Genomic DNA, 25,205 nt, shown 5'->3' on the forward strand with positions numbered 1-25,205 from the left:
GCCCGAGCCCGCCACAGAGAAGCCTGCCGTCTCATCTCTGCATCCCGTGTTTTACATAATTAGGTAAGTCACTTAACGTCGCTGTGTCTTGTTAGAGAAGCTACTAATCCTTAGAGCTAACAGGACTAACTAATTAGTGTAAAACACTTAGAAAATATAAGAAATTCAGATGTGGAGTATAATTGGTGGGTCCTCCCGGTATTGACGCTTGCGCCGTGGCCCTGACAGGGCTGTGGGCCTGGCTTCATCAGGGAGGTGTGGTTGAGGCCGAGGCCGAAGCAGGAGGGAGGACTGTCCCGCGCCCCAGGGCCGCTGGCAGCACGTCCTATGCTGCTCTGCAGGTGGGACAGGGTCGGGTGAACTAGCCCCAGTGGGTTTGTCTTGCTGCCCACGACCTCGGGCTGGTGTGACTTGCAGCCCAGGGATGCACAGAGGTGGGGCCGCAAGGGCCTGGGGCTCCGGGCAGTGACACGATTAGCCGACCACGGCGGGTGAGTGGCTGGGCCACCCCAAACCTGTTTGATCCTCCACTGTCTCATCTCTGGAAAGGAGCTGAAGCCATTGCCTTGAAGTTTCTGCAGAGAGCAGAGCCGGACGTGTGAGACACCTGGCACTGAGCTGGCATTTAGCAGTTTCTACTATTTTCCCTCATTATGGGATACATGCTGAACTTCCTTCTCAATCGGTAAGTTGCTCAGAAAAGACGTCCAAGCCCCAGACCCGACAGCACCGGCCCCGAGCTCCGGAGACGCACTCAACCAGCGGTGGGTGTGGTTCCCTGGTGGGGTTGGGAATAAGATGGTGATTGGATGTTCTCTTTGGTACGTTTCTTCCTAAGGACGTACGGAGCTGTCAGCAAACCATTAATCTCTCTTTAAACCACGGTGACAATATTTACATTTAAGATCAAGATGATGATTATCGGAAGAACCCCCTGGAAGCTCTCCTCACGACTGGAAAACACAGCAGCCCGTTCGCAGAGCCACTGCCGGGGCCAGAAACAACCCGAGACGGCCCCGGAGGCCTGCAGTTACAGAGGGTGATGCCAGGTGAGAGTGAGACGACCGTCTGACAGCGGCTCATCGCCTGCTGTCAGCAGAGTGGAGCCAGCTTCAGGAACAGCAGAGCCTGAGTCACACGTGGGGTGGCCACGCCTTTGGCCAACCCTGCAGGAATCTGCTTCAGAGGAGCCCAACTAGGAGCAGAAACTTCTGAAAAGAATTGTTTTCAATGTATTTAAAAAAAAAAAAAAAAAAAGTTGTGCCCAAACAGTAGAGGAACCAGCGGCTAGTGGATGTGAAAAGCCTGCTTTCTGAGCATCGTCAGAACATTCTGGAAAGTCTGTCCTTTTGAGAGAGACCTCTGGGTGCCCTCCGATGCCTGGTGTATGGTCTGACGAAGCCCACTTTGCAGGCGGCGGGCCCTCCGTTTGTGCTGTAGGCCCTCTTCCTCTCCGGCCTCTTCAAAGAGCACGGTCACCAGCAGAGCGCTGACAGGTGCACCCTTCATCAAGGTGGGCAGCTGTGATCCCACAACACCCTGTGATATACTGCAGTTCCCCCCACAGGAAAGATAAGTGTCATGTCCCAAAACAATCCAGCTTTGAATATGGAAAGCCCAAGGCCTCAGAATCTGTCCTGATCCCACTGGCGTTCTAGAATAGCCCGCAAATGCCCATGCGTAATAAGAGCCAACTATGGTTGATGCTCTAGGAATTCAAAGAAAAGCTTCTAGAAGATATTGAAAAGAGCTCTGAGTCTGTGTGTGACTTTGGACAGTCCTGTGGCTTTACCCTGTGGCGTTCCAGCCCGGCCGTCTCTTCGCCACGCACACTCCCTGGGGACTCTGACTTGCACCCAGAAACCAGGCCTGGGTGCCGGAGAGAAAACCATAGTCAGTCTGAACACCGGTCCAGCGACAAAACAAGTGCATGAATAGTGAACATTGTGCAGCTTTGAAAGTGAACAGAGCTTCGTGCTGTAACGTGGGTGCGTCCCAGATACAGGGTGAGAAGTCAACAAAGCAGAGTGCAGGGGGTTGCACTAATTCTGTAAAGATCACAAACCAGCCTTTAAAAAAAAAAAAAAGATTTTATTTATTTATTCATGAGAGACCCAGAGAGAGAGGCAGAGACACAGGCAGAGGGAGAAGCAGGCTCCATGCAGGGAGCCCGATTTAGGACTTGATCCCAGGACCCCGGGGTCACACCCTGAGCCGAAGGCAGGCGCTCAACCACTGAGCCACCCAGGCGTCCCAAACAAGCCTTTTTTAATTAAGCTTTTTTTTTTTTTAATTCAGCTCCAGTGTAGTTAAAGTACGGTGCTGTATCGGGATCAGGTGTACGATACAGTGATCGGACAGCTCTGTACGTCACCCAGTGCCCGTCAGGACACCCGTGCCCTTCGCCCATCACCTGTTCCCCCAACCCCACCTCCTCCCCTCTGGCAACCAACAGTTTCTCCTCTAGAGTTAGGAGTCTGTTTCTTAGTGCCTCTCTCTTTTTTTTTTTTCCTTTGCTCCTCTGTTTCTTAAACTCCACATAGGAGGGAATTCATACGGCATTTGTCTATGTCTGACTTCTCTCACTCAGCCTCGTTCTCTCTAGATCCATCCATGTTGTTGCAGAGGGCAAGATTTCATCCTTTCCCATGGCTGAGCAATAGTCCATTACGTACACGCCACATCTTCATCCATCCATCCGTGGATGGACTCTAGGGCTGCTTCCAGATCCTGGCAGCTGGGGACGCTGCTGCTGTAAACACTGGGGTGCAGGTACCCGTGTGAATTTGTGTCTCTGCATCCTTTGGGTAAATACCCAGTAGTGTGGTTGCTGGATCATACAGTAATTCTTTTAACTTTTTGAGGAAACTCTATGCCATTTTCCACAGCAGCTGCACCAGTTTGCATTCCCACCAGCAGTGTAAGGGGGGGGGGGGTCCTGTTCTCCACATCCTCGCCAACACTTGTTTCTGTGACTCCAGCCATCCTGACAGGCGTGAGGTGGTATCTCACTGTGAGTTTGCTTTGCATTTCCCCCATGATGAGGGACGTGTCTGTTGGCACCTGTGTGTCCTCTTTGCAGAAATGTCTGTCCGTGCCTTCTGCCCATTGTTAGTTGGATTATTTGGTTTTGGGGTATTGAATTGTATGAGTTTCTTATATATTTTGGGTTCTGGCCCTTTATCAGAATCATTACTTGCAAATATCTTCTCCCGTTCCGTAGATTGCTCTTTAGTTTTGTTGGTTGTTTCCTTTCCCGCACAGAAGCTTTTTATTTTGATGTAGTATCAATAGTTAATTTTCACTTTTGTTTCTCTTGCCTCGGGAGATGTGTCTATTTTGAGTTTATTGGTGTGTGTGTGTGTGTGTGTAGGAAAGTGGTCCGGTGTCGTTCTTCTGCATGTAGCGTGTCCAGTTTCTCCAGCACCATTTGTGGAAGAGACGGTCTCATTCCCATTGCATATTCATTTGTCAAAGATTAATTGATCATATAATTGTGGGTTTTCCTCTGCTCCTATTCTGTTCCATTGACCTGTGTTTGTATTTTTGTGCCAGTACCATACGGTTTTGATGACTACAGCTTTATGATCTAACTTAAAGTCTGGGATTGTGATACATCTACTTCTGTTTTTCTTTTTCAAGATTGCCTTGGCTAATGAGTCTTTTGTGAACATACAAATCTGGGGATTATTTGCTCTAGCTTTATTTCAACATGCTGTTGGTATTTTGGTAGGAATCGCATCAAGTCTGTAGATTTCTGTGGGTGGTGTAGACATTTTAACAATATTTGTTCTTCCCATCCATGAGCACGAAAGGTCTTTCCATTTCTTTGTGTCATCTTCAATTTCTTTCATCAGCGTTTTATAGTTTTCAGAGTACAGGTCTTTCACTTCTTTGGTTAACTTATTCCTAAAATATTTTTATTGTTTTTGGTGCAGTTGTAAATGGGATTGTTTTCTTAATTTCACTTTCTGCTGCTTGATTTTGTGTCCTGTGACTTTACTGAATTCATATATCAGTTCTAGTAGTTTTTTGGTGGTCTTTAGGGTTTTCTATATAGAGTATCATATCCTCTGCAAATAGTGAGTTTTACTTCTTCCTTACCAATTTGGATGCCTTTTATTTCTTTTTGTTGTCTGACTGCTGTGACTAGGGCTTCCTACTACTGTGCTCAATAAAAGTCAAGCCTCGACGGATATATAATGCTTGAAATATATACATACACAATCACCTATGCATATACACATATATAAACATGCACACATACATAATACAACCTTTTCTTTAAAAAAATTTTTATGTATTTATTCATGAGAGACCCAGAGAGAGAGAGACACAGGCAGAGGGAGAAGGAGGCTCCCTGTGGGGATCCGATGCGGGACTCGATCCCAGGACCTGGGGATCACGCCCTGAGCCAAAGGCAAACACTCAACCACTGAGCCACCCAGACATCCCTAGAACCTTGTCAAGGGCAAGGAAATGATAAATACAAAATTTAAGTTGTTGCCTCTGGGGCAGAGATGGGAAGGTGGAAAACTGTAGAAAATGTAGATATTCAACCACACGGTCCCGTATTGTTCCACTTCCTAGGCGGGATTGTAGAGGCACTAGTGTCCTTAAATATTTCACAACATAGGTATTATCACATTGGCTTCTTTGCATCAAATGTCCCATAACTTGAACATTGTAAGCAGGTGACTGGAGGCCACGATTCAGCACAGCCATGTGCCCCTTTCTGCTCAGATTCTTGGGTGGTGAGTGACTCTAGAACTGGTTCACATTAACCCCCTACCCTTGAACTCCTGTTGTGGAAGGGGGTTCCTTCTGGTTCAGCAGACTGGGAGAGTCCTCCCCGCCCCGCACCTGCACCATGGGGACATGGGCAGTGGGTGGAAACCACACCTGGGGGAACATTAAAAGATGAGTTTACCAAGAGTGGTCATTCAGACGTGTGTTTGCTAGGCATTTTCTCAAAAATGAATGAAGTAGGGGTGCCTGGGTGGCCCAGTCCATTAAGTGTCTGCCATTGGCTCAGGTCATGATCCCAGGGTCCTGCTCAGCAGGGAGTCCACGTCTCCCTTTGCCTCTCCCCCTGCTCATTCTCTCTCTCTCTCTCTCTCTCTCTCTCTCAAATAAATAGAATCTTAAGAATAAATAAAAAAAATAAATGAAGTAAACCTGTCCCTTCAAGGAGAACAAATGACCATATTTATTGCCAGTGATAAAAATTTGTTTTTAGGGCGCGCCTGGGGTGGCTTAGTTGATCAAGTGCCTGATGCTTGATTTTGGCTCAGGTTGTGTTCTCATGGTCATGACCTCCGGGTCAGGATCTCACGGTCATGAGATCAAGCACCACATCAGGCTCCACACTCAGCGAGGAGTCTGCTTTTCTCTCCTTCCTGTGCCCCTTCTCTTCATGCCCCCACCCCCGCTTGTGCTCGCTCTCTCTCTCTCTCTCAAATCTTTTTTAAAATTTTGTCTTGAACAAATCTTTGAAAATTTATATCTATCACTATGAGCTTTACAGCTTCTGAATAGATTTTTCTAATGGGACTGTGATACAAACAAATAGGACTTTTTAGTATCACGTAATGAAACGTGTCAACATTTGGAAGATCCGCCTCACTCAGGGAACCAGTATTTCCAAATGACCAGAACCGCACGCTGGTCCAGAACCTTTCACTGACTGGTGAGTTCAGGGCAGGGTTTCAGACTCCGCGCCGTCGCCGAACTCCAAGAAACTGCCCACTTGTGCAGTTTGGCCGTAGGATCAAAGAAGATGCACAGTTTTCGGAAAAAGCTGATACAATGCTCCCCTGTTTTGACCACGTGTCCTTTCCCACGCGTTAAGGTGAGCCGAGCCCCCGTTCTGACGGAGAAGGGTGGGGACGGGCCGAGGGGCCCCTGGGCTCCAGAATCCCGTTCGGAAGCGACATCCGAAGAAGCGACTCTGTGGTTGGGCCCTGGAGCTTATTTCTCAATTAAAATGATCTGCCGGGAGCATATTCCTCTCCCTCTTCCACTGCCTGTGCTCTGACCTCCCCAAGCACCGGCCTAGGGCAGGGATGGCACCCACGTCACCACTCAGCTGCTCTAAGGGGTGAGTCCGAGATACGGCCGGCTTCCAAGCCAGCTTCTGTCCTTTCACGTGACGGTTAAAACACCACCGCTCAAAACGAAATAGATTTTAAAAGAACCTGAGTTGCAGATGGACGGAGCCTTCAACATCCTGATGCTTCCTGGGCGGGGGCGGGGGTAGAAACCGGCAGCCGGTGGTTCTGGTTTTCTCGCTTTGTGTTCATGAGTGGTTTTTAACCAGCCCCCCTTAAAAATGTATCATTGTTAGAAAAGAAGCCGAGAAACGAGGGATAGTAATTTAGTACTAGGAAGTTAATTCTGGGGACCTCTGACCTCCCCGCCGTCACGTGACTATTGATTTTCAATACCGTGAGGTGGCGTGCCCCCCTAAGCGTGGGGTTCAGCAGATTCCAAACACTTTCTCCCTTATCAGTCGAGTCCCTGAGTACTTGAGCATTAAGACAACAAATGTCCACAGTTAACGGCGTGTCACATGGCAGCTGGGTGGACGTGCCAATTTTCTAATGAAGTCGGGTTGTTGGCAAACACACCAGTCATCATATATTGAAGGAGGTCTTCTTTTGTGTATTTCCAACACTCTTGAGTGCTTCGAAAGATACCAGTTACATCATTGTCTAAGGGCCAGGCACCGGGGGAGAACCATCCACTCGCTGCCAAGACAAAAGCAAGCAAATCCAGGGTTAAAAGCAAGATGGGGCTGGGTTGCGAAGAAGTGTCAGAAATATTTTTTTCCAGTTGTGCTCGATGGAGGATGTATCCTGAGTAGAAACAGTGGCTCTGACCCCCTCGCTGCTTCTGCAAAAAGAGGCATGTGGGTAATTAATTCCTCGCTCCCAACCTCGCTGGCTTTCTATGGGGGAGAATCGGTATCATTTTTCTTAATATCGAAGAAATGAAAACAGTCGATGCCTTTTGGGTCCAAACCAGCGTGTGGCTGGGCTGTCAGTCATCGGCCCTGGTGTGTCAACCTGGCGAGCCGACGGGGAGCCCAGACCCCCGAGTCCCTCGGACAGCCTGATCCCTTTACACCACGAGCGCGCTTGCCCTGCCCTCCTCCCCCTACCGGTCATAAATTATGGTTGCCATCTTGTATTGATTATTGAAAATGTTATGTCCATGGGAAGAAAATGCCATTGCTTTAAATATCAACATGACTAGGGATCTTAAAGTTGTTTTTTTTTTTTTTACAGAGACGCGTGTGATAAAAAAAAAAATTTAAGCGATCGAAAGGAGTGATGGGGAGCCAGAATGATTAAATAACAAAAAAAAAAAAAAAAATCAATCCTCCGTTTGGTCTGGCCAGACCGGCGTTTCTCGGCTCAGGTAAGTAGTTTAAAGTCAGACGCGTCTCACACACTGGACTTTTTACAGGAATGGAGAAATTTATAATGAAATTCAACAAGGAAACTGGAAAAACAGCCAAATTGGTGCAGCAAAGTGGTTAATAGGATCATTAGCCTACTCGCTGTATTTTTTTGGACATTGTGTGCCTGTACCGTGGTGCTCGAGACCAGATTGCAGGAACAGGCTGACAGTTACTAGCTAACTCAGCAGTGCTGGGTACAAACTGCCATCTTCCTGTGGATTTACAGCTGCCACTTCTGCTACTTCAATTAGTTCTATAGCACACAGATGTTGCTTAAATGTTGCTGCTAATGATACTGCAATAAGCGTAAGATTCATGCCATATTTTGAGGCACGTAAATTTCTCAAGTGGCACAATTAAAGTGGAAATATTAGGTGGGGAGAACTTGGCAGTCTCTCCTACTTGGAAGGCGCACCCGCTATGCAATAATGGGTCAAACATTCATTCAAGTTTTACTGCTGTTCCGAGTTTTTAAAAGACTTTTCACAGTTGAATGCAAAGTAGTAAAAACCAGGGTATTAGGAAATGAGAATGCAGTTCTGTTATTCAGACATGACTTTTAATTTCAAATTGGAATCACATGCTCACTTTTCTGGATGTGACCAAAGGGAAAAAAGGCACAGGCTGAAGAGATTTCGTCTTGAAGGTTAAAAGTCCTGAGCGCAGAGGAATTCGCCGCAGCGCCCTTGGAGCTGCCGGCAACTCGGGGGCGCCCCGCGGCCCCCCCCCCACACACACACACAGCCAGAGAAGCAGCGCCGGTCACTGAGCAGAGCCCCCCTGGCCCCAGCCATCTGTTCCACCTCCAAGCTCTCGGGACGCACATGCGTGTACAGCTGCTTGCACGCAGCCACGCACACACGCGGAGTCCCGGGGTGCGTGGGCTCCCATGGGTGCACAGGTGCGCCTCCCATGCGGGCTGACACGGAGCGGTGCGGGGGCTGCGGGCCTGCCTGGAAGCTTGGCTGGACCATCCCCCGGCCCTTGTAGCCCTTTGTCATCCCTGCCTGTCGCCAAACTTCTTTTCCATGACAAAGCTCTCCTTTGGCAAAGAGCTGCTCTCTGGTTATCAAACACGCTTTTGATTTCCCAGCACACCGACTCCGGAGGCCCCCAGTGGGCCCCCAGTAGGCCCCCGTGCTTCCCGAGTCTTTGTGCCGCTTGACCCCACCCGGTCCTAGCTTACTGATTTGAACTGCCCGGGAAGTGGCTCCATGGCACTTCATCACCATCCTCTGCTCCCGCCACCCGCGTTGCTGGGATTCGAGGCCACGCGTGGCTCCCGGGCTCGCGGCTCTGCCTGCGGACGGGCACAGCCAGCCCTGCCCGGGCCTCTGCCGCTCAGGGATGAATTCGGCCCCAGCGGCCAAGGCTGCCCGCACTCGGTGTTTCTGCCCGAGTCGTCCCGTAGCGCTTGCCACATACTCGCTCTCCCCCTAAACGATGCCGACCGTTGAGTGCGGCCTCCCCTAGACAAGCCTGGGTCTCCCGGCTTCAGATCCGGTCCACGGCTCAGCATCTTGCTCTCTCTCTGCACCTCCTTCCCTCCCTCTTTCCCCTCGCCCACTGCTCTGTACCTATAGCCCTCGGATTATTTACAGCAAATCTTACAGATGTCAGTATTGTCTTGTTCTAAAGCAAAAAGGACAATGAGTTCCCGCTGACCCCGGTACAATGGATCTCGCTGGAGCACAATATGTATTTTATACTGGCAGTGAAAAGCCTACATGTAATTGAGAGCAGGAGAGAAATGTCACTGTAGCATTTTTGTTGACACTGCACTCTGCGGAGGGAAGCCCGGGGCCTGGCGGGCAGGGGCTGCGGTGGCCGAGCACCTCCCCGGGAGCTGGGAATTTAGCAGGGGAGAGGTGGTGGAAATTAATCTGTTCAGCTTTTCCACCTAATGAACTATTCCCAGGACCGAAGGGCCACGCGCAGTCCGTGCCTCCGCTCCCCATTTCCGCGGACAGACCCGGAATCGGAGCCCATCTGCTAACTCGGATCTGTTTTTCCAGCTCTTTATCGTCTTCCATAATGCTTAATGTACTGTTTGTATATGTTGTCCTTGCACTATATTTGATGTGCTCTCGTATATTTTATTCATCTCTGGCTTTCGACGAAGGCAAGCTCCCAGCAAAACTGAGAATCATTATTTGCCGCCATCAATCAAGTGTCTACACAGTTGGGACCTCCTGGGACAGACTTGATTTTAAGCATAAAATGGAACTCTTGCTCTTTGGGGCCGTTTCATTCTGTCCCCGGTCTGTGTCGCGATGTGTGGACGCTGGGGTGTTGGCCTGTCCGTGGGGGCAGCAGCCACACCACAGCTTCCTTCTCCCTCAGACTGTTCTAGTGGCCCCCCCAGAGCTGAGCAGCTGGAGCTCTCCAGCTTCTTGGGGTCTAAAGAGGAAAAAGGGGAAGTCTGTTGGGGGGTAAATGATAGACACCGAGGAGGCAGGCTGGTGAGCTCACCTGCATCACTCAGGGAGAGAGGGAGTGTGTGTTAGGGCTCAAGCCCCAGGGTGCCCAAACCACGGTCATGGTCCACGCAACCCTCCTCCCCATAGTCAAGATGGTGCAGGGGCTGGGGGTGGAGACGCTGAGCTCCGTGCTGAGGCTCAAGCCCTTTCCCGGGCACCAAAGACACATCCAGAACCTTCTGGCCCTGGGAAGGGAGGGTCCGGGCTGGATGAGACTGCAGGGATGCAGTCTGGGCCTGGTTTTCCTGCTGGCTTCTTGCGGCCAGTGCTCCCCATTCTGGGTGTCTCTTGGCCCCTTGAGTCGGTGACGTGCCATCCTCGCCACCTCGCCGTGCTGTCCGAGGTGGATGTTACGCAGACACACCTCTCCTCCAGGGCTGGCCTTGTGTCCCGGAGCAGCTGCTGCTCCCCCGGCTCTGTGCTCCACACGGCTGGAGCGATGCTGGGAGTGGCCCTGGAGAGGCAAACCCCAGAGTTCCCTCCGATGGGGCTCCTGGGCTGGGCTGTTGTCCGCGGGCAGAGCGGGGTCCGTGCATGTCTGTCGTCTGCTCATCGGGACGCCGGTGCTGCTTCCAGGTTCGGGTGAAGGGGACATGGAGGTGAAGCAGAGGGATGACAAAGGCCTCCTCTTCCCCCGGTAGCAGGTATTTAGCAGATGGGGAAATATTAGCAGATGGGAAAATCAGCAGATACATTCAACTCAAGATGCAAATTTAAAAGCCGCCAACGCCTGTACTAAATATTTACACTGAACATGTCCACTCCATCAGCCGCTTTCTATTTTTGATGAGCACATACAACTGCCCTTATTACAAAGTCCTGTAAAAATTGAGGGAAGGATATTTCACCCAGGAGGAGGAATTCAGTGTGAACTACATTTCAGCATTAAAATAGAAGTAAATTTCCCAATTCCTGTCAACTGTCAGGCTTGTGTTGTAAGTCCTTTCGTGAGTAAGCTTTAATATCAATTAACGAGTACTCCAAAAGAAATGGTTTTTTCTCCTAGATATCTCCTGTTAAAACTTCTATAGAGAAGGAGCCTTTTTAAAAATGCATTCCAACTGTGTGATCATTTTCAATGCAAAAAAAAACAAAAGTCCCACCTGGGACAGCAAGCAGCCTTCTCTGTGACCACGGGGTCCTGGCCCAACCAGGTCATCTTGCTGGACAGTCTGTTAAAATCATAGCAACACGTCACGCCTGTGTAGAACTGTGCCAGCGCTTTGACATGTTTCCTCAATCCTCCAGGGCTGCAAGGTGAGGACTCTTCCACCCATATACCGCAGGAAAACTGAGGTCTGCATTTAAAACGTGCCAAGATTCTAGCAGTGGGGGGAGCTCGAGTCAGCCCCTGTCAGTGGACTCAGTCAAGGTTTTCCCCAAGGGAATTGAACTGGGCACTTTTCAAAGGCACATCCATCCACAGGACTCAGCAGTTACTATCTTATACACCAGTTCATTCATTCATTCATTCTTCCAACGAGGGCTTGAGCATCCACCGTGGGCCGGGCACTCTTCTAGGCTCTCAGGAGGTAACTGAGCAGGACAGGTGTGTCCCTGCCCCATGGGGTTTAATTCTAGTGGAGAAAGTCCAAAGAGGAAAGTGAAATCGTTTCAAATCACAGAGTGCTATGGAGGTAGGGCAGGGAGTGGTGTTCAGCAGGTGATGAAATCTGCCCGTCCCCAGAGACGCTCCTCGCCTCCAGAATGAATGACCCCACCGTCCATCTAAGGGCTGCATCTGCTCGTGTGGAGTTGGTCACCCTGATTCAATGGAGACCCCCAAGTACTTGAAACACTTGTGCTTTTTTTCCAACACTCAGACATTACGACAACCTAGAACCCGCCCACATTGTCTCCATGGAGAGATGCTAAGCTGCTGTGTGATTTCAGTCCCCGATTGATTCTGCTCAGCTGTTTACAGCGTGGGTTCCAGTGCTCCTGCTTCTGCAGCCTCTGCTGCGAGGGCCCGTGTGGCAGGTGGCAGGAGGTCAGGCAAAGCACAGCCCTCTTAGGAGCCCAGAGCATGAAAGAGTGAGGCTCCTTGCAGACCGGGGGGCCAGAAGATGGGTGATAGCCCACAGACCTCCCCAGCTCGCTCTGCTCCTGGGTGGCTTGCTGTCGCCCGGCTCTCCCTGACCCTGTTGACTGTTGGAGCAGTTTTCCCACAGCGGGGGCGGGGGGGACTATCTTTACAGCAAAGCCACATGTAGTAAAGATTTTAATAAAGCAGATTTGAGTATTGATAATCCTTATGCTAAAACCTGAAAAAAATACAAGAAAAATACCTATAAACCAACACCTTTTGTGAACATAGGTGCAAAAAATTTTTCTCAGAAAATAGTAGCAATGAAAAACAAGCAATGGCAAACTCTCCGGAATGCAAGGTTGGCTTAGTGTCAGAAATCGGTATACTTTGCGTTATTGACAGAATAAAAGGAAACAATAGAAGAGATCAGCTCAGGAGATGCAGAAAAATCACTTGAAAAAAAAATCAACATGCAAGGAAGGAATAAAAAGGAGATTTCTCAATCCGATGAAAAGTGTCTATGAAGAGTACACAGTTCACTGCTTAAAGGTGAAATGTTAAATGTTTTCTCCCCTAAGATGAGGAGTGAGGCAATACATCTGCTCTATTGCTATTCAACATTTATCTTAAATGCCAGCCTGTGCAGTGAAACAAGGAAAACCAAATTCATAAAGATCGGAAAGAAGTAAAACTACCCCTGTTGGCAGATAGCTTGAATGTATACATAGGAAATCCCAATGAACCAACAAGTAGAAATTGTAAAAATGTGGAGTTAGCAAGGTCACCGATATAAGGCCAATATGCAAAAATCAATGGTACTTCTATAAATTAGCAACAAATATGGAAACAACTGGAAAACTCAAAAGCCAAATTATTCATAATAACATCAAAAACAAAACAGTTAGATTTAAAGAATGACATGCAAGACCTCTTGAGAACCACAAAATCTCTCTTAGTGAAAGTAGAGGCCTAAATGAATATCCTTTGTTTCTGGATTGGAAAACCCGTATGGTTAAGGTGTCAATTCTCCAAAAATTGATCGAAAAATTCAAAGCTATTCCAATTATAACCCCGGTAGACTTTTATAGAAGTTGACTGTTTTTAAATTCGTGTCTGGAAGTACAAAGAACCTAAGGGGTCAGAATAATCTTGAAAAAAAAAAAGGAAAGAATGCCGGAAGATTTTAGTAGGTATATTCATAATAACCAGAAATCAGAAACAACCTAAAAAGCACCCAACAAGGGAATGGATGAAAAGAAAGGATGAGTGTGTAGTTGGCCATACAATGGGATATCACTCAGCAATAAAAACGAGCCTACCGTGTCGGTGGGTGATAGAAAAACAATCCACAAGGCTGGTTTCCTGGAGCGGGTGGGCTTACCTGGGAAGGGGCAGGAGAGAGCTTCATGGGGGTGGTGAAAAGTCTGTATCTTCATGAGGATGCAGGTTAATGAATGTATCGCTCGTCAACCATGTACAGTTAAGATTTGTGTGTCTCAAAGTATGTACCTTTTACCTGAGAGGGAAGTCGTGGGGAGAAGGGGGTGTAGGTGATGGATGTGGAAGCCGGATCATAGGTGAATGGGGCTCGTCGTGCTATTCTGCTCACTTTATAGACGTTTGAAATTGTCCATAAGAAAACATTGACTTGTAGCATAAAAAGACGCAAGATCAAACATTCTAATCAGGTCTCATTTTAAATTCAAAGCTTAATGTGCTTGTTGCAAAATGTTTTTATTCTCAAAGTCGCTGTTCTGTATCTGGTGAGCTGAGCTGAGTGTCTTTGGGTTTTCATCTCTGAGCGTGTCCTCCGGTTGGGGAACGGTCGCTCTCCTTTGCCAGGAACCTCCGAACCGAGGTGGTGTCTGGAAATGATTTGGGAGGTAATCTTCTTAAAGATTTTTTTAAACCTCGGTGTTTCCTGACCTCTCTCTCAGAGGCAGTAGCAATCTCTCCCCTGCGTTTGTTAAGCGGGGTGGTGAGTGCAAGGCTGCAAACGTGACCAAGAGTCACCAGCTGTAGAGAGGAAGAGGGGCAGGGAGCTTCCAGGGGCTTCTAGGTCCTTTTTAAGGAAAAATACTCTATAAGCCTGTAAAGATGATGCTGAAAAAAATAAAATCAGCTTAAAAGTAAATACATCTTTCAATTTCCCACCCCTCAAAATAATCTGGCAAGAAAAATGGGGGAAAGGTGGGCTGCAGGGGTCACCACCAGAGTGGCGCTATCAGCGGCAGAGGATGCCGGTCGGTTGGTCAGGCTGGAGACTGTCGTCCCTCCCTTCCCGCTGTGCCAGGCACTCCCCCCAAGGCACCTCAGTCATTAGCCGGGGGTGGTGTGGATCTGGCCAGTCGTGCTTGGGGCCCGCTGGGACCACGTGCTCGAGAAGGCTGGGGGGGCGCCTGCCTGCAGCCCGCTCCCCTCCGGGCCCGCCCCCTGCCCGCCCCCTGCCTACCAGGTTTCTGACTTCAGTAAATGGTTTCATCCTTGACCTCTTCTATGTAATTGGTGAATTTTAAATGGGCACCATATGTTCCTTTTTGCAACCTCAGGAAAGGTTCTGTGAGCTTACAGTATTAACACAACCTACCATTGTATTGACTCATTTTACTTTTTAACTAAAAAGGCCTTCCCTTGGATTGTTTACTCATGTAGTGCTATTTCCAGATTGAACCCTAACATTGCTGTAGTTCAGTAAGTCAAAGATAGCCCGATGATGTTGGTAGTAATAATATCTTGATATTGTCGATGGTAATATTTTTTGTAGAGGTTTTTTTTTAAAGATTATATTTATTTATTCATGAGAGACACAAAAAGAGGCAGAGACACAGGCAGAGGGAGAAGCAGGCTCCATGCAGGGAGCCCGACGTGGGACTGGATCCCGGGTCTCCGGGATCACACCCTGAGCCGAAGGCAGCACTAAACCACTGAGCCACTCGGGCTGCCCTTTTTGTAGAGGTTTTAACATTTTCTGAATGCTGGTATATCCATCCAAATGCTGATATGTTGTTTAGGGAATTTACCAGTGAAACACTGTGTGCTTTGTATATCAAACACCTTTTTTTTTAAAGATTTATTTATTTATTTTTAAAGATTTTATTTATTCATGAGAGACAGAGAGGCAGAGACACAGGCAGAGTGAGAAGCAGGCTTTCTGTAGGGAGCCCAATGTGGGACTCGATCCCGGGTCTCCAGGATCACACCCTGGGCTGAAGGCAGGCACTAAACCGCTGAGCCACCCGGGTGCCCTATTTATTTATTTTAGAGCAAGCAAGGAGAGAAGCAGAGGGAGAGAGACAATCTCAAGCAGACTCCCTGCTGAGCACAGAGCCCTACATGCGGCTCCATCTCATGACCCTGAGATCATGACCTGAGCCGAAACCGAGAGTTGGCTGCCTAACCAGCTGAGCCACCCAGGCGCCCCTATCAAACAACCATTCTTAAAGATCAGTTTATGGAGGAGAAAAGAACGGAGCTTTGAAAAACAACCAGGAAATTAGAAAACGCCTGAAAAACTTCAGGACAACCCGCGCCTGCCACAGCCACCAGGGCCAGCCCGCTCTACTGGAGATGTGAGCCCTTCTACCAACTTGACCTGGGACAGGGAACAGCCCTGACCCTTGACCTTGGGCAGAGAGACGCAGAGCAACCAGAGTCGGTGGCAGGTGGCCGAATGCTGTGCAGTGAGCCAGCCTCTTCACCGATTCTGTGATCTTTGGAAACAACCTGTCAGGCGCTACAGGAGGGGCAACCAGTCCAAACTCCCCCCTTCTCTGTGACCTGCCTGGGTGTGGACTTTGCTAGGCACAGGGTGTTGAGGGGGGCCTATTGGTGGTTCCCAGCTGTAGGCAAGGCAGCCTTCTTGCTCGGGACAGAGCTCCTCACCCTGGCATGAGGGAGACGGGCCAGCCTGGGAGGCACTGGGGGTTAGGGCCAGGGGCTGTGCCCGCAGCTCAGACTGAAGGGATGCTGGGCCTACGGGGCAGCGCCTGCCCACAGCTGATGCCAACGTGCTGGGAATACACCAGGGATCCCCTTCCAGCCTGTGGGATGGCCCGGGCAGGAGAGCAAAGGGCGGGCTTAGCTGGGTGAGCTGCCCCAGCAAGTAGGCACCGTGCGCTGGGAGAGAGTGTTCACCTTCAGAGTTTCTGCTCTGCCATTTGTCTTCACAGAAGTATAAGCTGCTTTAATTATTTTTGAGGACAGATCAAACTTATTTCACAAAGAACTAGCTCAGGAGTAGCACAGGTCCCCTAGAGAGAGCTCCAGCTCCTCCTCTCCAGCAGAGCTGCTTGTTTATTATTTTTGCCATGATTCCTACTGTTTCTCTTTATTAATGCAACGCAGAACTTTCTTCATGGAAAGCGAGAGGGCCTTAAGCCTATGTCAGTTCTGTTGTTTATTTGTTAAAAGAAAGAAAAATGCAGAGTCGTCCCCAAAATGCTGGAAGACCCAGCTGCTCTCTGCGTGGGGAGGCCTGGGGACGGTTCGGGAGCCCAGGCTACCTCCCACTGAATGCAGGCACAGCCATTCTAGATGAGACAGGCTGCATCCAGGGCCTCAGATGCAAAGAGTGGACGCCCTGGGGCTGACCGGATGGACGCTGGAGTACTGTGAGGTGCATGGGGCCAGGCAGCAGGGTGTCCTGGGAAGGCTAGCCATTCCCTGTGTGCAGGTGACTTGTGGGGGGCTGGGTTGGGTGGTGTGAGGGGCGGGCAGGGAGCCCTAGCTCAAGGCTGGAGGAGAGGGTTTCCTCCCAAGCCCCCCGGGGGGGTGGTCGGCAGGTGTACATCAGGGGTGGGAGACCCCACCTACGGCCTATGATGATAGGGTCTGAGAGACCTGGGGTAGTTCCCAGAGGCTCTGCCTATCAGTTAATGCGTTTTGAAAATGTGTACCCTGTGTCACTAACATCCAATCAAGGTACAGAACTTTCCTTATGGATATCTGCACACCCATGTTCATAGCAGCATTATTCACAGTGGCCAAAAGGTGGAAACAACCTCAAATGCCCATCGATGGACAAATGAATGAATAAACAAAATGCGGCACATCCACCCCATGGATACCAGTTGGCCTGAAAAAAAGGAACCAAGTCCGGGCAGCAGCTGCAACGTGGACAAATTCTGAAGACGTTATGGAGTAAGCCGGACACAGGAGTTCAGTGCGGCTGGATTCCGCTTACACGGTGCCCGGAACAGTCAGGTTCACAGAGAGACCAGGAGCCGGAGAGGGATGACGAGGGAGTGTGTCATGGGTGTGGGTGCGGTTCAGTCATTTGGGTTCCAGAGATGAGCCGCGGTGATGGTTGCAGGACCTTGTGAATGTACTTGATGCCACTGAACTGTATCGTAAAATGGCAACTGTTTATGTACAAACAGGCATATATAATGTGTGACATATAATATGTAACATACATGATAGTATGTGTATATGTATGATGTACATATTCAAACATTTTTAAAAGATCGAGACTTTTTCCGTCACTTCAGAAACTCCCCACCTGCCCCCTTCCTAGTGATCCCCGCCCCATGGGAATTTCTGCTCTGCCTCTGGCTGTGGACTGGTTCTCCCATCAGCTTCCTGGGGGTGGAGCACACATTATGCCCTGTTTATTTTTTTTTTTTTAAGATTTTATGTAGGAGAGAGAAGTAGAAGAAGCAGACCCCCCTACTGAGCAGGGAGCCCGATGTGGGCCTCAATCTCAGGACCCTGAGATCATGACCTGAGCCGAAGGCAGACGACGCCACCCATGCCCCGCGCTGTGCGCTGGTTAGTATCTGGCTGCTTCACTCAGCACAATGGTTGACACTTAGCCACGTTGTCGCCCGCCTCCAAAGTTCATTTTCTATTGCGGATTAATATTCCATCGTGAGAATGTACCACTCTTTGTTCATTCGTTATTTTGTTGACGGACAGGAGTTTCCAGCTTTTATAAATCTGCTGTGAACATTCTCGTTCAAGTCCTTTGCGGGCATGTGCTTATCTTATATGGTTGCTGGGTAGATGCACATTTATCTCTATAGACGCATTCAGTTTTCCAAAGTGGTTGAACCATTTTTTACAAACCCGTCAGAAATATATACAGCATTTAGCGTTGTTGCCGTGTTTAATTTGACCCCTAATGGTTGTGAAGTGAAATCTTGGTGGCTTTATTGCTTTATTCTGCATTTCCTGGATGACTCATGGTATTGAGCTCGTCCTTGTGTTTCCTGGCTGTTTTATGTCTTCTCGGTAATGTGGCTGTTTGCTTCCTTCTCATTTTTTACATTTGTCACCCCGATATGGAGTTGTAGGAGTTCTTCATATATTCTAGAAGCAATTCCTCTGAGAAATATTTTCTCCCAGTCTGGCTGGCCTTTACATTTTCTTAGTGGTGATTATTACTATTATTTTAGGCAATAAGAGACTTGTTAAGGGGTATTAAGTAGCTTCAGAGTCTTTGGTGGAAGGAAGTTCACAGCTGAGTGCCTGGGCACAGCTCTCAGACACAAACAACAGATTGGCGGAGGAGGTGCCCCTGCCCTTCCTGCCTCCAGAGCCACACTGCTTGTGCTGTGCTCAAGAAGACACCACTGACCTCTTCCATGTTTTTAAACTTCCTATATAATTTTAGGCTTAAAAGAGAGTTGCAGGGATGGCTCAGTCACTTAGGCATCCAACTCTTGTTTTTGGCTCAGATTGTGATCTCAGGGTCGTGGGATTGAGCCCTACGTGGGGCCATGCACCCACCATGGTGTCTGCTTGAGATTCTCTCTCGTTCCCTGCGTGCTCTCTCGCTCACTTGCTCTCTCATAAATAAATAAAAATAAATTTAAAATAAATAAATACATCTTTAAAAAGAGAGATATGTGAACATATTAAAAAGTGTCCCCATATGCCATGGGCCCAGCTTCTCAGCATCTTAGGTTGTAGCACTACAATGTGCTTAGTTTATGAAATAAACTAAGAAACTAACAGTGGTAAATACTATTAATTAGGGACTTCACTCAGATTTCTCCACTAACATTCATGTTCCAGGATCCAATCCAAGACACCCTGTGGCATTTGGTTGCCACACCTCTGTAGTCCCCTCCAACTTGTGATGGCTTCTCATACTGCCTGACCTTGGCTCATTAACATTTTTAGTTTGTCTTTGAATCTCACAACCTTAAAAGCTTCACCAACTAGTTTTAGCAGTTTTCCATTAGATTTAGGATTTTTCTCTGCATCTGTATTGGCTGTGGAGAGAAGTTTAACTTTTTCCTCTCCCATTTTTTTTTATACCCTTCATTTCTTTTTCTTGCCTTATTTCACTGGCTATGACCTCCAGTTGGTGTGGAATAGAAGTGGAAAGAAGGCATTCTTGCCATGTTCCTCCTCTTAGGGGAAAATCATTCCAGATCTTGACACTGAGCATGACATCAGACACAGGCTTCTGTGCCTGTTACCTCATGGAGGACATTCCTTTCCATTCCTTGCTTGCTGAGAATTTTCATAAGCGGGTTGAATGAGCTGAATTTTATCAAATGCTCTTTCTGCCTCTAGTAAGATGATTCTGTGGTGTTTTCCTTACTCTGCTAAGTACTAAATTACAATTAATCTTCAAACACTGAAGTAACTGTGTATTCCTGGAATAAACTCACTTGCTTGTGACATATTATGCTTCTTATATTTTGCTGGATTTAATTTGCTGTTATTTTGTGTTGGATTTTTGTATCTCTGCTCAAGAATGATATTGACTTATAATTTTCTTCTCCTCTTTCATTGTCATCAAAGTTTGATATCAGGCTTTTGATGGACTCCTAAGATGTGTTGGGAAGAGCTGTGTCTTTCATCTCTGAGACAGTGTGGTAAGTTTCATCTTGTTTCTCCCTCAAATGTTCAGTAGAATTTACCATTGAAGCTCTTTGAGCCTGGAGTTTATGTGAAAAGGCCTTTATTTACAGAGGCAATTTTAAAAAGTGATGGAGGGCTATTTACATGTTCTATTTATTTTGTGTCAGTTCTAGTTTTATATTCTATGGAGTTTATCTGTTTTGTCTAAGTTATTAAATTTCAAGCACAATGAGGTTCACAGTAGTACATACCCCCTCAATGTACAATGTCTTTTTTCCCCTCATTCCTGATACTAATATTTGATGTTTACTTTTTGGTCGTCTTTGCTCAATGGTAGGTGTTACAGTTTTCTATCCGTGCATAGCACATTGCCCCAAAATTTAGTAACATAAAACAATAGTGATTATTTCACTTTCCCATAGGTTGGCTGGTTACTTCCTCGTCTGGTTCCACCTGGGTCCCCCACATGGCCGCCTTCAGCAGGAGGGCCTGCAGGACTGGACATGGGCATTAGCCTCACTCACATGTTCAGCTCACGACACCAGCTCTCCACGGAGACCCCTCCATTCTCAGTCACATGGCCGCTCCTTCTCCTGTAGGTTGGACAAGCTTCCTGGTCTCAGGACAGTATTCAGAGAGGGCAAAGGCACAAGTCCCAGGGCAACCTGAGTCCTAGGCTCTAAATTCATGCAGTATCACTTCTGCCACATTCCGTTGCCCAAGGCAAAATCACCAGGCCAGCCCCAATTTAATACGGTTGAGAGATATATGGCAGACAGGGCAAAATTTTATTGCAGAGAAACATACCTTCTGCGAAGAAGGAATTCATGGCCATGGTTTCAATCTGTCGCATTCCACAATCTGGCCACAAACTGTGTTCTTCCTACACACGCCATATTCTTTCTCCCATCTCGGGATGCCCAAAACACTTATCCCAGTTAGGACATCAGACTCAGAGGCCAGGTTCCCATGATCTACATCAGGTCCATCTGGAGATCCACACACCCCTCCTCTGGTGTGACTCCTCAATCCAGAGATCTCTGAGCTAACCAAATCACCCCACAAACAGGGCCAGCATGAACATGGGGCCAGTTGCTCCCATCAAAAAAAAAAAGAGGAACATGAGGCACTTGGAAGTCCCTGGTCCTTACCAATTCTGAGATCCAGATGGACCAGGCTGTCAGAGGCCCCAACTGCAGAGGCAGGAGATACTCCTTGATTAAGGCCCATTTCTGCTCCCAGGAAGGATTTCCTAGTTCCCTGTTCTGTCCATTGTTCTCGTGTTCTGCTCACTGGAGGTCCTTTCTTTTCCATCACGAAGGACCCATGTTTGAAGATCAGTAGCTCTCTGCATCTGATTCTGATAGAGCTGGAGGCCCACAAGCATCTTTTCCTTTGGTGTTTGCCCTTTTTGGTCCAAGCTGCTAGTGTTCTCATTAGTATTATTCTCTTAGAAGTATTGTAGGTCTCCTAGGAATCTTGTTGGAATTTCCTCTATTCCCCCCAAAGTCATTCTGTCCAAGACGAACCTGCCTCTACTTTGGGTATTATCAGGCTTCTGTGAGCTTCTACGAGCCAGTGCTTAGAGTCTGGGGAGCCCTCTTTCCCTTGTTGAGAAAGTCTGTGAGGCACTGCTTCCTATCTTTCTGGGGCTTTATGGTCATATTCTCGATTCAGGCTCTACTCTGAGTCCATTTCTTGCTTTAGGAATATTTAGCTGACTGTTGAAACTGAAAATGTGAAGTACATTTATTTTTTGAACTCAGTAGGTAATCCTGATGTACTTATATTCTTTCAATCCCACTTGCAGACACCAGTTGGGTTTGGGGGGGGGTTCTCAGTGGGGGGCCATTGGGTTTGTTTTTTGTTTTTTAGCTCCTCTCTGTCTTCCACATCTCACCCTGCATAGCTGTAGGCGGCTAACTGGTACTCCCAGAAGCCTACCTAGGAATGCTTTTACCCATGTTTACAAGCTTAGGCACGTTTCCTATTTTCCACGTTAACTGCCAATGAGAGTCTTGCCGCTCATTCTGCCACTACCTGGTTCAGGCCACGCTGCGGCTCTCCCGGCCACTCCTCACTGCTCATCCCCCTCTGCGCGTCTCCTCAGTACCTTTCAGCCCCACCTGCTGCCTAAAACCAGTTCTTTGTGCTCTAGATTCTTGCGGGGTGGCACCCCACAGAAACTTCCAGTAGTGATGATTGATTTCTCATGTTTCTGGGGCCGGGCTGGGCTGTTCCTCACTCATGTGGTCCATCCAGCCGAAGGGGCAGATGGTCCCGGGTAGCCTGGTACACGTGTCCAGTGTTTGCTGCTCACTGTCAATGGGCGCACCTATGTTCTCTCCCACCTGACCCCCCACTGCCAACTACTCCAGAGGCTTCCTCACATGGCAGCCTTGGGCCTGTGTAGCGAATGGGCGAGGACAGAGGCTGCACACACTAGAGGCCCACGAGCTCGCACAACCTCACATCCACCATGTTCTGTTATTGGTCAAAGTCATAGGGTGGCTCGTTTCAGGAGACGGGGATGTAGGCCCCACTGCGTGATGATGTCGGGGGAAGTCACACTGCAGAGGAGCATGGGAAGACTGCTTGTGACAGTCAGGAAACAGCCTGTCACGCGAAGTGTGTCTCAAGCTCATTGATCTTTTCAGGGCCTAGTGGGTCTTCGACATCACCGTGCTTATTCCGCCTACTTCGCCCGCACTGGGACCATGTTCCAGAATGTGCAGGGCAGAGGTCACTTCCAAAGGATGCCTTCTCCCTGCGTGAGGCTCAGAGTGGTAAGGGTTGGCACCTTGCAAATATACAATTCTGCAGAGGAAATACCAAACCCCTTTTGCTTGGGGTTTCATGCCCGAAGCAGCACAGGCAGGGAGCATTTTGGGGAACACAGCCTGTGCTCATTCTGTGCAGACTAGCAGCTCGCTGCCCACTCTTGCTTCTCCCTCCACGGACCCCATTCCCAGCACATGCCCGCTCTCCTCCCCGTGTCCTCCCTCCCTGTGCTGCTACTTAAGGGAACTCCTGAAAATCGAATAGCAACACATCTTGTAAGGGCCCTTCCTGAGATGGAGCCTGCAGCACGCAAGGGAGGAGGCTGTTCAGAGTTGCTGTGGTCCTCGGGGGCCTGGTCCTGCAGCGCCCTGTGAAAAAGGCCTGGACGGGGCGCATGGGGGCAGCCCGGGGGCAGCCAACCCACCGGAGCCTCTGCGGCCTCTGCATTCACAGCTGCTCTTGCCTTCCTCAGGAGGTAGAGGCCGGTCCCCCAGGGGGGTGCCAGGCCCCTCAGGGCCCTTGGCCAGGTGTCCAGGGTGCCAGGTCAGCCAGGCAGACAGGGCAGGGCCAGTGCCGCATCAGCTAGACTTTATGTCTTCTGTCTCCTGACCCCGCGTCTTCTTGTTTCTCTCTTCAGAACCCCCTCTGTCTTGTTACCCAAGGTAAGAAAAAGGCAGCTGTTTGCAGACTCTACTCTGCTCACTCGGGCTTCCTAGACTCCACCAGCTTCTGTTTCCTGGGCTCTGGGTGTAGTGGGGGTGGGGGATCCTAAGAACAGAGCAAGGTCACTTAATACCAGTCTTGGTTAAGTTGCCTCTCTGCCAGATATGAAATGGGCTCCTCAGCATCCTTGCTCATCAGTGAATCTTTTTTAAAGATTTTATTTCTTAAAAAAAAAAAAAGAATTTTATTTCTTTAAGAAAGAGAGAGAGGGGTGTATGCGTGCGCGTGCGCACACACGGGGAGATTGGGAGAAGCAGGCTCCCCACTGAGCAGGGAGCCCAATGCAGGTCTCAATCTCAGGGCCCCAGGATCATGACCTGAGCTGAAGGCAGATGCTTCACCGACAGAGCCCCCCAGGCGCCCTGCTCATGATGAGGGTGCAGCTCAGCCTCGTGTTGGTGCACTGAATGCCGAGCTGGATCACGGGCCTCACAGACACCTGCACACCTCAAGGGAAAGCTGCCCTATGAGCCAAGGGGCTGGTGACCCAAAAAACCCCTCCACAGACTTGCACACCCTCTGCCCTCCCCACCCCTGGGTAGCCAGGCCCAACCCCCTGGGCTCTAGACGGCGTGGTCACAGCGAGGGCTGGGGCGAGGTCTGGTCCCCGTGTCTGTGGGACATGGAATCGGGTCCTCCAGCCCAGCAGCCCGGGCTGAAAGCTGCTGTGAAAACCTGCATTCTTCAAAACTGTCAGTGTCCGAGAAGACGGGATGTTCAGGTGACCGGAGCCTGAAGAACACGGCACCGAAGGGCAGCCCCTGCCCTAGACCAGACCCCGCAGCGGAGGGGAAGGTGCTACATGGGACGGGACATGCGGGCGAAGGAGACCCCGTGTCAGAGCGACGCTCACGGAGGCTGCGAGCTGGCAGGTCCACCAGCCCCGAGAAGCACCTGTGGAAGTACCTGGGGACCAAGAGCCAGGGTGGGTTCAGCGTCCTCCCAAGCAGTTGGGGAAACAGCCGTGGGCAGGCAGGTCAGTAATGATGCCGTTGGCGGCCGGGACTCCGGGGGAAGGAGTGTGGAGCGTTGTCTACACTCTTCTGCCAGCTCTCCTGTTAGTTTGAAATTATTTCCAAGGAGAAAGTTGTTAGAAAGCGGTTTTGTTTGCAGAAAGTGGTTTCAGTGGGTGTGGAGGAGGGCTTCCCTAGCAGGCCCCGGGCACCCCGGCAGTGCCAGGCCAGGGCGGGGGCGCCGGGGCAGGCGAATCTGCAGGCCGCTCCGAGTCCTTCCCTGAAAGCAAGCGCGCCCACCCTCCGTGTGCACGCCCTGACCTCTAAATTTCAGTTTTCCAGCTAAGGCTACGGCAAGCTATTGAGCGGAGTGGGGCAAAGTGTCTTCCTTAAGCGTCTGGAAGTGGGGGCGGCTGAGTACCTGTTGTCTCTCCCCATTTGCTCCGAAGCCCTCAGATGCCCTTAGTGTTTGGATTGATTCTCCTCATTGGGCCTGTCTTCAATTTGGTTTCAGGCACTTTCCAATAAGTGCATGGAGTGCTCTGGGGCTCCGGAGAGGCCCTGCAGAAATCAATACGTATTCATCATCATTGCGGCGGTTACGGGAGCCGGCCGTCCCCCGAGCCAGGCCCACCGGGGGCGCATGTGCTCCCAGGCTGCTCGGCTCGTTTTGTGTCTCCCCGGGGACGGCCGGCAGTTGTGTCTCGATGATGACCGATGCCGCTCCCTCAGCGTGTCACGTTGGCCGTGCTCTGGCCCCCTCGCCGTCCCGTCGGAGGCGTGGAGACTTACGGTGTGGGCTGCGCCCTCGTGTCCTCCCCTTGCTGGTGGGGCATCCACGCGAGAGACCCAGGAGGGGTCCTGCCCTCGCGGAGTTGCGGTCTGCTGGGGCGGCAGCCCTGCTCGCTGCGATTCCAGACCCGTCCTGCTCACGAGAGGTCTGTGCTGGTCTCGCTCCG

General features: G+C 49.6%; 1 long non-coding RNA gene across 1 annotated transcript; it reads left to right on the forward strand.

The window, feature by feature from the left end:
• Window positions 1-574: 574 nt before the first annotated feature.
• On the forward strand, window positions 575-19,785 carry LOC129493687 (uncharacterized). The gene is made up of 4 exons (XR_008661192.1): window positions 575-685; window positions 7,290-7,422; window positions 17,603-17,743; window positions 19,730-19,785. It is a non-coding gene; the product is annotated as an uncharacterized LOC129493687 (long non-coding RNA).
• The last annotated feature ends 5,420 nt before the right edge of the window (window positions 19,786-25,205 follow it).

The sequence above is a fragment of the Nyctereutes procyonoides genome, unplaced genomic scaffold (assembly GCF_905146905.1).
Source record: "Nyctereutes procyonoides isolate TBG_1078 unplaced genomic scaffold, NYPRO_anot_genome, whole genome shotgun sequence".
In the NCBI taxonomy this organism is placed as follows: domain Eukaryota; kingdom Metazoa; phylum Chordata; class Mammalia; order Carnivora; family Canidae; genus Nyctereutes; species Nyctereutes procyonoides.